The sequence below is a fragment of the Brienomyrus brachyistius genome, unplaced genomic scaffold (assembly GCF_023856365.1).
Source record: "Brienomyrus brachyistius isolate T26 unplaced genomic scaffold, BBRACH_0.4 scaffold196, whole genome shotgun sequence".
NCBI classification, from domain to species: Eukaryota; Metazoa; Chordata; class Actinopteri; order Osteoglossiformes; family Mormyridae; genus Brienomyrus; species Brienomyrus brachyistius.
The window spans coordinates 165525-176660 of NW_026042471.1; the positions used below are offsets into that span (position 1 = coordinate 165525).

The 11136-nt window shown below is 45.6% G+C and overlaps 1 long non-coding RNA gene across 1 annotated transcript; it reads left to right on the plus strand.

The window, feature by feature from the left end:
* The first annotated feature begins 5205 nt into the window (after nucleotides 1-5205).
* LOC125728201 (uncharacterized) lies at nucleotides 5206-6420 on the plus strand. The gene is made up of 3 exons (XR_007388956.1): nucleotides 5206-5244; nucleotides 5345-5415; nucleotides 6384-6420. It is a non-coding gene; the product is annotated as an uncharacterized LOC125728201 (long non-coding RNA).
* Nucleotides 6421-11136: the final 4716 nt, after the last annotated feature.

Genomic DNA, 11136 nt, shown 5'->3' on the forward strand with positions numbered 1-11136 from the left:
CCGCCTTATCTCTCTCCTTAGCTCCTTCTGGACTCTCCTAATTTCCTCTCGATCTCCGGATCTGAAAGCCCTCCTTTTTTGCTCCAGCAGAGTCCTCAGGTCTGGAGTCAGCCATGGTTTGTTGTTGGAGTAACACCGTACTTTCCTAGTCGGTACAGTGTTATCCATGCAGAAGGTGATATAATCTGTTATGCAGGCCGTCAGACTGTCAATGTCCTCCCCGTGTGGGCTGCATAGCACCTCCCAGTCTGTGGTTTGGAAGCAGTCTTTCAGTGCCAGACTCGCCTCTTCAGACCATTCTCTCACATACCTTGTAGTGGGGGGTCGTTTGCATACTAAAGGTATGTATGAGGGAACCAAATGGACCAGGCTGTGATCTGAACGACCCAGTGGGGGGAGGGTTGATGCTCTGTAAGCGTCCTTAGTATTTGCATACAGTAAGTCCAGTGTTTTGTGTTCCCTGGTGCAGCAGTCCACATACTGGGTGAAAGTAGGGAGAGTTGAGGACAAGGAAACATGATTAAAATCCCCAGAGATGAAAAAGAAGGCTTGGGGGTGTGATGTCTGTAGCTGGGACACCACTGTGTGAATTGTCTCACATGCTGCTGCCGCATCTGCCGTCGGCGGAATGTAAACAGTTATCGCGATGACTTGCGTGAATTCCCGCGGCAGGTAATATGGTCTGATGCTGACCGCCAATAGCTCCACATCCCGTGTACAGCATTGCTCCTTAACACTGATGTGCCCCGGTTTACACCATCTCTCGTTCGCATACATCACAATCCCCCCACCTTTCTTCTTGCCGGTCTCCTTTCCATCTCGGTCCGTTCTCACCAGGTGGAATCCCGGTACAGTTACGTGTGAGTCTGGAGTGAGGTGTGTCAGCCAAGATTCTGTATAGCACATCATGCTCACCTCCCGGTACTCTCTCTGAAGTCTTGTCAGCGCCGTTAACTCATCGATCTTATTAGGGAGAGATCTAACATTCCCCATAATGATCGAGGGTACAGATGGTTTGTACCTTCTCTTCCGCTCTCGACATTTAACTCCAGCTCTGCAGCCCCGTCTCCTCCGCCGCAGCTCCCTGGGGATCTCTGGTCTTTCCCTGGGGTGTATCGGCTGGTTACGAAGCGCTAACAGCTGATCCCGGGTGTAAACAATGAAGCCGCTGCTTGAAGAATCTCCGTGTACCGGGTAAAACAGTCCGTAAAGGATTAAAAAACAAAAAAGTAAGTTCACAAGTTGCCTTTGACTAGCATACTTGTGATTAGTTGAAAGAAAAGGTGAAAAAAACAAGGAAAATAGATAAGATAGGTTAAAAGGTGGTCAGAGCTGCTGTAACTAGCTGCCACTCTCGTGGCGCCATCTTGAAAAGAAGTTTTTTTTTTATTCTCCTTACAAAGCTCTAAAAATACATTTAGTTTCTACCAATATATATTTGAAAAGTTTACCATTCAAGTTTCTGGGGGTGTTTTAAAATGTTTCAATGACAAAACTTTGCAGAGTTTGGTGAAATTTCTTTTTCATCCCGTGGGCAGCAGAGCTGACTCCAGCAGGTTAAAGACACATCAGGGAGGATACAAGAGGATTAGGCAGACATGGTGGGCAGGGCAGGACATGACAAAATGGTCTATCCATTGTGTGATGTGAGGTTGAACTCTTCAACCTCAAGTCTCTGTGTCCAAAGTTTTGATTTGGTTGTATTCTCTATATAGCCTATATGAGCAGTCTAGTCAGCTTCCTCTGTGTGAAGTATTGTTTTCTATGAGCTACTATCAAGCTACTTTTAGTGAGTGTGTTCATATCAAAGGATTCACTCCCAGTTCAGACCATTTCACGCTTCTCCTCAACTCTGATTCTTGCATCCCTGTCTGGTTATTTATTCATGCTGCATTTGATAGGTCCTATGGGACGAGCTGATACAGCAGGGTATCCTGCCCGAGTTGGGCGGCTCACCGAGTGTTGCATTCACTCCTGTGCGATTGTCGGCTGCAGCGGACGATTTGGGGCTGGTGATCCGCATGGATTTCAGGGATCCTCACTCAGACAGGGAGGACCTGCTGCTGACAATTTGGCTTAGGAAGCTGGAACTGAAGATTAAAAGGTAGGAGTACCAGGCTCAGCTACTCCGTGTCCAGGCAGTGGAAATAGTGGCTGATAAGGAGGTGGCATTGTGAAGGGTGAATAAAACCCTGTTCCCCTTCCGTGTAAGGTACACTCACCAGGTATAACCCTTCATTCAGGCCTGTCCGCCCATGACCGAGCTTGTGCCCCAGACACTCCTCGACCTAGCCTCCGTTCTCCCTCAGGTTTACCAGTCTCACAGGAAATTGGAGTTGGAAATTCGGCCTTTGATGTCAGTCGTCATATCGGTCTTGTTCCTGTGTTTTGTGAGAATGAGGTGGATGCCTACTTCTCTATTTCTGAATCGATCGCTACGACTTTTAACTGGCCTTGACATCTCTAGTCACTGTTGCTGCAATCTGAGCTAGTGGGTAAAGCGCAGGAATTGTGTTCGGCTCTCACACTAGAACAAAGCCTTGATTTTGGCATTGTGAAAGCTACAGTTTTAAGGGAGTATGAATGTGTACCTGAGTCTTACCGACAGAGTTTTCGGAAGCTGAGCAAATCCCCCAGCCCGACCAGCCAAGTTGTGGCTAGTAGGAATAGTGCTGCACCCCTGACCCAAGAGGTGGAGTCAGCTTTCAAACCTTTTGCCTTCACCGGATCTGTTTCGCTTAGCGAGACTGATATGCAACATCCGGTGACTATCCTGCGAGATATGGGTGCTGCCCAGTCATTTCTATTGGAAGGAATTGCCCCTCTCGATGGTACGTCAGCTTATGGTACAAATGTGCTTGTACAGGGCATCGACCTGTGTGTGACGGCGGTCCCTTTGCATAATGTGTTCCTAACTACTCCAGATTTCTCTGGGTTCTTCCATATGGCAGTTCAGCCTCGCCTACCTGTTCCTGGAATATAATTTATTTTGGAGAATGACATTGCTGGAGAAAGAGTTGTTCCTCTACCTGAAGTCATCTCCGAACCAATGTTATGTTCAAACGATGTTTCTGTAGAACGTGTTTACAGCCTGTGTGTTCACCCGTGCCCAAAGGCATATATTTGCGGACATAGACCTAGCTTATACATTTATGTATGACTCTCCTTCAGCCACCCCGTCATTTTGTGATTTTGACACCCCTGTTGCTCGCCCTGTTATTGTTTCCCCTGAAGTTCCTTCTATGAAGGAAGCCTTGGTTAAGGCTCAGGGAGCTAATCTCTCCTTGGAGTCCTGTCGTGCCGCCTCTGTCGAGGAGACGGTTTTCAAGAATCACCCCACTGCTTACTTCCTACGTGATCAAGTGCTTATGTGTAAGTGGACCCCTCCGAATATGCCTTTCGATTGGTCTTCGGTATATCAGGTAGTAGTCCCTGGGAAATATTGGACATATGTGTTGTCCCTCGACCACGATCATCCATGTTCGGGTTATCTAGGAATTAAAAAGGCGTTATCCAGTCTCCTAAAGTCATTTCTTCTGGCCTGGGGTAAACTCGGATACAAAGAGGTATTGTAAGTCCTGTCATGCCTGTCAAATAGTGGACAAACCAAATCAGGTAATTATTCCAGCTCTGTTATGGCCCATACCTGTGATCGGTGAACCTTTCAAACATGTACTTATAGACTATGTCGGTCCTTTACCAAAAACTCACTCGGGCAATATTTATCTATTTACATTAATGTGCACTTTGACTCGTTTCCCAGAAGCTATCCCCATTCGCAGTCTTAGATCCCACATTATAGTGATAAAATTCTCTCTGATCAAGGTACCAACTTCACATCAAAACTATTTGCCCAAGTGGTTTGTGAGTTGGAAGTTTGGTACTCAGTATCCAGCACTTACCATTTAATAACATGCGCCACACTTTCTGTATAGATGCACGGAAAGATTGGGATGAGGGTGTGCCCCTCCTCCTCTTTGCTATCTACGACACCATCCAGGATTTGACTGGGTTTAGTTCTGCTGACCTCGTGTTTGGTCATTTGGTTCGAGGTCCCCTCAAAGTGCTTCAGGAGCAGTGATTGTCTGCTGTTAGACCCTTAGCTAGGACGTCCCTTGGTACCTTGCAAGTAAAAATGAAGGCACAGTTCGATAAAGCTGCTACAGAGCAGTCCTTCCCTTTGTCCAGTTCCTTCCTTTGTGCTCGGTTTTAAGATCCCTATGTCATCCACTCTAAGCTGAGCGCTGCCAACTATGTGATAGAAACCCCAGATCATAGGAGGAAGTCCAGGGTTTGTCACATAAACATGTTTAAACCCTACCTCGATCGTTCAGCCTCTGCCCTCTCGTCCATTTCTCTCCCGGACCCCACTCTAGTAGAAATGGTGGCTGTTAGTGAATATTCGCCGGAGGGTGATGAGCCACACCTAGAAAAAATTGTTTACCGTGTGCTCGCTTCCCAAATTCAGAAGCTCTTCAGACTCTTCCTAGCCGGTTAACCCACTTGCCACCCAGTCTGACATCTTGTTGTGTTTCTACATAACCTTTTTCATGATCAATCATTTGCGTATCTTTGCTTTTTGTCTTGGAGTGGCCCATTCTCTGAGGTCCTGGAACAGTAGTTCATAGACTTTAAACACTTTGATGGAAACTTCATCTGTATATTATCACTCTGTGTTATCGGTATGGAGACAAAGTGAAGGATAATGTGTCTTTGTGGGAATCACATACTAGCTACTTAAGTTACTCCGTCACTCAGAACGGTCAGAATAATTCGGCTAGAACAGAGGAATCCCGAGAGACTTTATTCATTGTTTTAACCTGTCTTTGTTGTCCATTCATTGTTTCGTTCGATGTTCCATTGTTTTATTCTATGTTTCTGGGTAACACTGTAGCCTCGCACCTCCAGGGCTGTGGGTTGTGCTCTGCGTGTGTGGAGTTTGCATGTTCTCCCCTCTGCCATCTGGGTTTCATTCTGGAGCTCAAACGCATGCGATTAGGCGGATTGGAATCTCTAAATCGCTAACTGTTTGCGTGTTTGTGACCTGCGGTGATACCATCAGGGTGTACCTTATGCTTATATACATAGAATCATATCTAGGTGCTGTTTCTGTTTGGCTGACTGGCTGAACAATACTGTCAGTTTAATATTGCTTCTGTGTAATGGAAATTTATTTCATGAATTTTATGAATTTATTTCATTCGCAGACATGGGGATGACCTGATTGTAACACCCTTTGCTCAGGTAAATATGACATTGGGGCAAAGAATATGAATTTATGAAGGTTGGCCTTTGCAGTGTTTATTTTTTAGGAGTCTTGATGTTCTGTGTTTTTCTCACGTAGGTGCTTGCGAGCCTTCGTAGCGTGAGGAACAACTTCACCGTGCTGACCAATGTGCAGTGTGGCTCCAGCAAGTACGTGGCTCATCACTCTGAAATAATATTGGTTTAACTGTAAATGATATTCTCCGTTTTGTTGTAAGCTCCAGACTAAACAATTTTATTATGTGTCAGAGTCTGAATATTTTGGACTTCACCATTATGTTTGCGATGCCGCTTGTTGACCACTAGGGGGCAGGCGTGTTTTCACCTCAAAGCACATGGTGAATTTCACCCACCTCCATTCTTGTACTTCATTCTTCGTTTTGCTTTTTGCAAAAGCACGAATATGCACACGTTCCATTATTTTCCAATAAAAAATGTGATTCCGGTACATTGGTCGAAAGCACTTTCTTATGCATTAACGTAACTTACAGAAGTGAAACAGCGTGTAGTATTAGACCCAGTGTCATGAATCTAAAATGACATTTGGTCTGATGTGGTTTTAAGCTCCTCTCTCACACACCACATAAGCAGTGAAGCTGAAAATTCTAAAAACTGGGTCAGTGTCAAGAATTATATCGACTGGCCCGTATAAGCAAACTTTGCTTAAAGTCCTTCATTCAGAACAGTCTGGGTTCAAAGGGAAAAGTCTGTAATTGTTGGACACAGTTCAGTTTGTCCCTGGCGCATGCTTGCTTCATTATACACACACTTCATCTCCAGGACCAGGAATCAGGATTTCATTCTCTATTAAAATGAGAAAGTAAAGTAAGGGGTGATTAATGCGCCGTATAAGATGCTGGATCTTCATGTGTTGTAGAAAATCCTGAAAGTAAGTTAGTACTTTTGGCTCTAGGAGCACCCAAGCGAGTGGTGATGTACTGCAGTCCCATTAGCCTCTGGGGTCTGCTGAAAGAGCACTTTTACCAGCCTCACGAGTCTGCCTTGATCTCTGAGAACATCTGAGGCCCTCTAGACTGGGGGAGTCACTGTTAGGGAATCTGGGCTGTTTGGTCTCACTGCTATCACACTGAAGGTGCTCATCTGTCCTTTCTCCCCAGGAGGTCCCCTGCAGCCCCCCAGCCCCCTGTCACCACCCGAGTCTGTCTGCCTGGTAAGTCCACCTCAGCTCCCACAGTGCCCTGGGGCTTGAGGTGCCTGAGCTGAGAGGCTTGGCTGTGTCCAATCTTCTGATCTGCTTGTGGAGACTACAATCATGCTAGCATATTAGCATCAAAACAGGAAGTCGGCATCTCACAGCCTAGGAATGTCGTCGACACTAGAAACAAAGATCCTCAGATCAGAGTTGAGTAGAGTAAAGACCACTTCCGGTTATCTCACTGCTGATTTCCTGGAGCTGCTAGATTCCCTCAACCTACAACAACATGTTGATGTCCCCACACATTCCAGGGGTCACACACTTGACTTGGTCATTTCAAACTTCGCCCCCATCAGTAATCTACAGGTATATGATCTTGGTATCTCGGACCATAAAGTAGTGTCAATGGAGCTGGCCTTTCTCTCCCCCCCATATCATTGAATTATATTCAATTAAACCATTTTAACAACGTGTAACAGACTGGGCCACAGCCTGCGTAGTAGAGGTCTAGGCTGCCCAATCCTCCAAACGGAGAAGGTACAGCAGGATGTAGGTCCCTGTACCCTCACCAATCGCCTCCCTAGTCTGCTACATGCACTACGTGAGCAGATCGGCTAAGGCTCCAGCACTTCCCTATCAGCGTCACGGTGCCAACCTGGAGTGTAGTACTGTTGGGGATAGCGGATGTTTAAGTACCCACACCGTACCCCCACCCCCCGACCGAAGTACCCAGCAGTAGCAGGTGAGACGCCCCTACTCCGGAGAGAGCCTAAATAATAGAAGCAGGGTAACCACTGTACACCAGGATAGGGTAAATTGAACACATAGGCAGTTTATTCTCTGTAAGATTACTAAATTATTAGATGGAAAGAACCAAAGCTCACATAAAACAAAGGACTGCAATTACCAAATTGAGTTTCACCAACCACCTGACTCCCCTCTATTAATGAAACCCCAGCCCCAGTCACCCTACTGAGCGCTCAGTGTCTAACGGTGGAGGCTTCAAGCAAGAACTCCCGTTTACCTCCGACGGGATATTTTTTACCCTTCATATAACACGTTCGTAGTAACCTTACAGCAGGACACATTCATATTAAACATGCACAACAACCTCATAACAGAAATGAACCTTATTCATTTAGCACTTTATACCACCGGCACATTGTAATAATCCGTCCGATAACATCAACACTCCCATGCGAAAGTCTGTTCAGTACATTTACTTCCAAAAATGACCGCCAGAGAAATCAGGCATCCGGGCATGCAGTTAGAACATAGCGGGCCTGCCCTGCCAGGTGGTAGCGTGCGCAGAAAATGGGGTGTGCAGCAGCGATCTTTTAAAACTCCGCTTAGTGTCCGTCACGTTAGCAGAAGTCTTCTACTTCTTGGCCAAGTTGCTGATCACCCTGATGTACATTCGCCGAAATAAACTTTATTAAATATCACCTGCGTCGTCCTTGGTACTGGAGCTGATGAGTCGTCTCTGTATAGCAGGGAAGCTACCGCGATTCCTCCAAGCTCCGGTTCCCACTGCGCGGCACCGGGAGCAGCTCTCCTCTGTCGTTCTGGTAACACACAGCAATTTCCCTTCTCCGGAGCACCAACGTGGCTCGAACCTGCCTTCAGACTAATCTGGTCCTGTGTGACTACATTAAGGAATTCTCCCTACTTACTCTACATCACCCGAACGAACCAAAAAAAAACCTCCTTTCCCCCTCTCTCTCCCGCCAACTCCACTGCCCTGCTATACGCAGCCACGTTACGTCGTGACGCACCGTCACACTTGCTTTTAAACACCTTTGAATCACGAAATAAACTAAAGTAAATCATTATCAAATTGTCCGTGACCTTACATGACAAATAAAACAAAGCAGCTTGTAAATTATAACCCTTTAACACGCTTAATTTATCCGTGCTCTTTAGCACCTTGTAGTGAGCAAAAACGTAGTCCATTTTACTCGGCAAAACACCTTACAACAGAAATATTAAACATATATACATTTACAAATCAACCTTCAAAACCCACCTTGTTCCTCATCAACCAGGAGCTAAAACCATCACTGGTATTTAAGAAATTAACCAAAAAAGAATCGTAATATAACTATTCCTTTTTCACGGAACACACCTTGCTTCGACTTCCATGAAGTTTTCCCGCTACTGTGCGGTTTGCAACACTGGTTTACGGCAGCTTGTTGTTCTATGTTCCTTCAAAATAAAAGCCGTTCTTTCACAATAAAAGGCATCACTCGTCTTATACAGTTAAACAAGGAATAACATTTGTAACTAATAAATGGAATAAACGAAATATTAATACGGTCATTTAAACTCCCACCAAATCATTAGAGCTCAAATGGGAACCAAACGGAGTGATAATGATTTCCTAATGAAGAAATGACCTGTAACCGTTGACCTGTAAACATTACATTGTATGAAAACACAGTTTACATGACAGAATAAACCTTAAACTTCAGAATGTAATTAAACAGTCTCCAATAGCAAAACCAGTTTCTGCACTGGGCGTTCCACTACAGAAGGTTTACTGTAACATTGTCCTTTGTCCATCTTCCTTTCTCCAAAACGAAGCTTTACCTTTCTTACAAGTCCATCTTTGTCAGTTGTTGTGTCCATTACACGTGCTAATCTCCATTCATTGCGTGGCAAGTCATCCATTTTCTCCATCACAACATCTCCAACCTTCAAGTTTCTCCTTGGAGAGTGCCATTTCTGTCTTGTTGCGATGTTAGACAGATACTCCTTTTTCCAACGTGACCAAAACTGTTCTGATAAATACTGCACCTGCCGCCATCTTTTCCGTGCAAATGTGCGAAATGTGAATTTGCATTTTTACAGGGTGGTTCTGTAACACTCATTAATATTCATGAGAGAATATTACTGATTGGTCACTGAATGCCTTAAACCAGGGGAGCCCAAATCCAGTCCTGGAGGGCCAGAGTCCTGCACATTTTTGGGTTTCCCCTCATTTAACACACCTGATTCATCTCCTTGTGCTAATAACCACACAGCTCTTGAGCTGAATTATTTATGGTGGAACAGGGAAAGAGCTGAGCTACACAGGGCACCGGCCCCCCAGGACTGGATTTGGACACCCCTGCTTTAGGTAGAAGAAACAGGCAGCACAAGTCGATGTTAACTGGCCAATGAGGTAGTGCCCCTCTCATAAATATTAATCAGCCAGCCAATCGTGTAGGGCTTCACTCATGAATATTAAAAAGTTCTCCTGATCCACGGTGCTAAAAGAAATTAGCGCCCAGGACACACTGGATGTGCATCATGTGCGGCGGAAAATATCAAATTTCATTTCGGCGCCCATGTTAACAGATTAGAGCGGCCGCGTGCGCGAGATGCGGGGCTCACGCCTCGCGGTAGCGGCGCCGTATCTAGAGTCACGCGCGTGGTAAGCGGTTCGCTATGGAAGCGTATTGCATTCATCTGGGAAAAAAATCAAGTCTGTTTTTTCGAATTAATAAAATAATAATCCCGTTTTTCTGAGCAATATTTTTCTGTTTAATGAGGTAATGAGAACCTTTCTGTTTTTCATGATGCACGTCTCACTGTGTAGTTTAATCCGCTTTTTTTGATGGTTTGTAGACGGTATTATCATTAGTTTGCCGGCTTTGCGCGGCACCTATTCCGCCCCGCTCCACACTGCAGCGTTTCTCCCGGATCAGTAGATACAGTATGACATATGCTTCATGGAAATAAGCCGATGCATTTGAAATGCATTCAGACCGGCTTTGCTGTGACTAAAGACCATCTTTAGCAATCGCTGTAAATACTGAATCCTCATGGAGCGCAACTCCGGCGCCGGAAACAGCTTTTGTATCAGAATCCAGGTCCAAACTTTTATTAAATGTCACTTTAAATATGTAATAATATTACTTAAATATTCTGTTATTGATGGCCATTTTCATGCCGCACGCGCCGGAATTAGCAGTTAGAAGGAAAGACACTGACTTTAGTATTGATCTCTGGTGCCGTTTTGTGGTAAATATGCTTGTGATGAATATGTCTGATGAATATCGCTGCTTTGTAATTTTACTTCCCCGTAATTTCACTAATTAAGCTGTTAGTTTAGCTCGCTTCCCTCCGACATTTCCTGAGCTGTTTCATAAGCTTCAGTTCCCGCTTCGTTAGGGGAAGCTGTGCTGTTTTTAAACAGGCGGCCTGATGGGATTAATAATTCTTCCTCCTGCCTACAGACTCCTGCCAGCTGACGCTGGACCCCAACACAGCAAACAGACGCCTGTCTCTGTCAGGGGGGAACAGGAAGGTGACAGAGGGGGCAGAGCGGCAGCCATATCCTGATCATCCAGAGAGATTTGACAGCCGCCCCCAAGTTCTGTGCAGAGAGAGTCTGACTGGCCGCTGTTACTGGGAGGCTGAGTGGGATGGATATGAAGCCTGGATAGGAGTGACTTATAAAGGAGTCATCAGGAGGAAAGGAGGGAGGGACTGTCTCCTTGGATACAATGACAAGTCATGGATTCTGTGCTGTTATACTGACAGTTACTCTGTCTGGCACAATAATAAAGAGACTCTCATACCCATACGGCCCTCAGGCTCCCGCAGAGTAGGAGTGTATCTGGACTGGGGGGCTGGTGCTCTGTCCTTCTACAGAGTCTTCTCTGATGGACTGACCCCCCTGCACAGATTCACCTCCTCATTCACTCAGTCCCTCTATCCAGGGTTTTGGG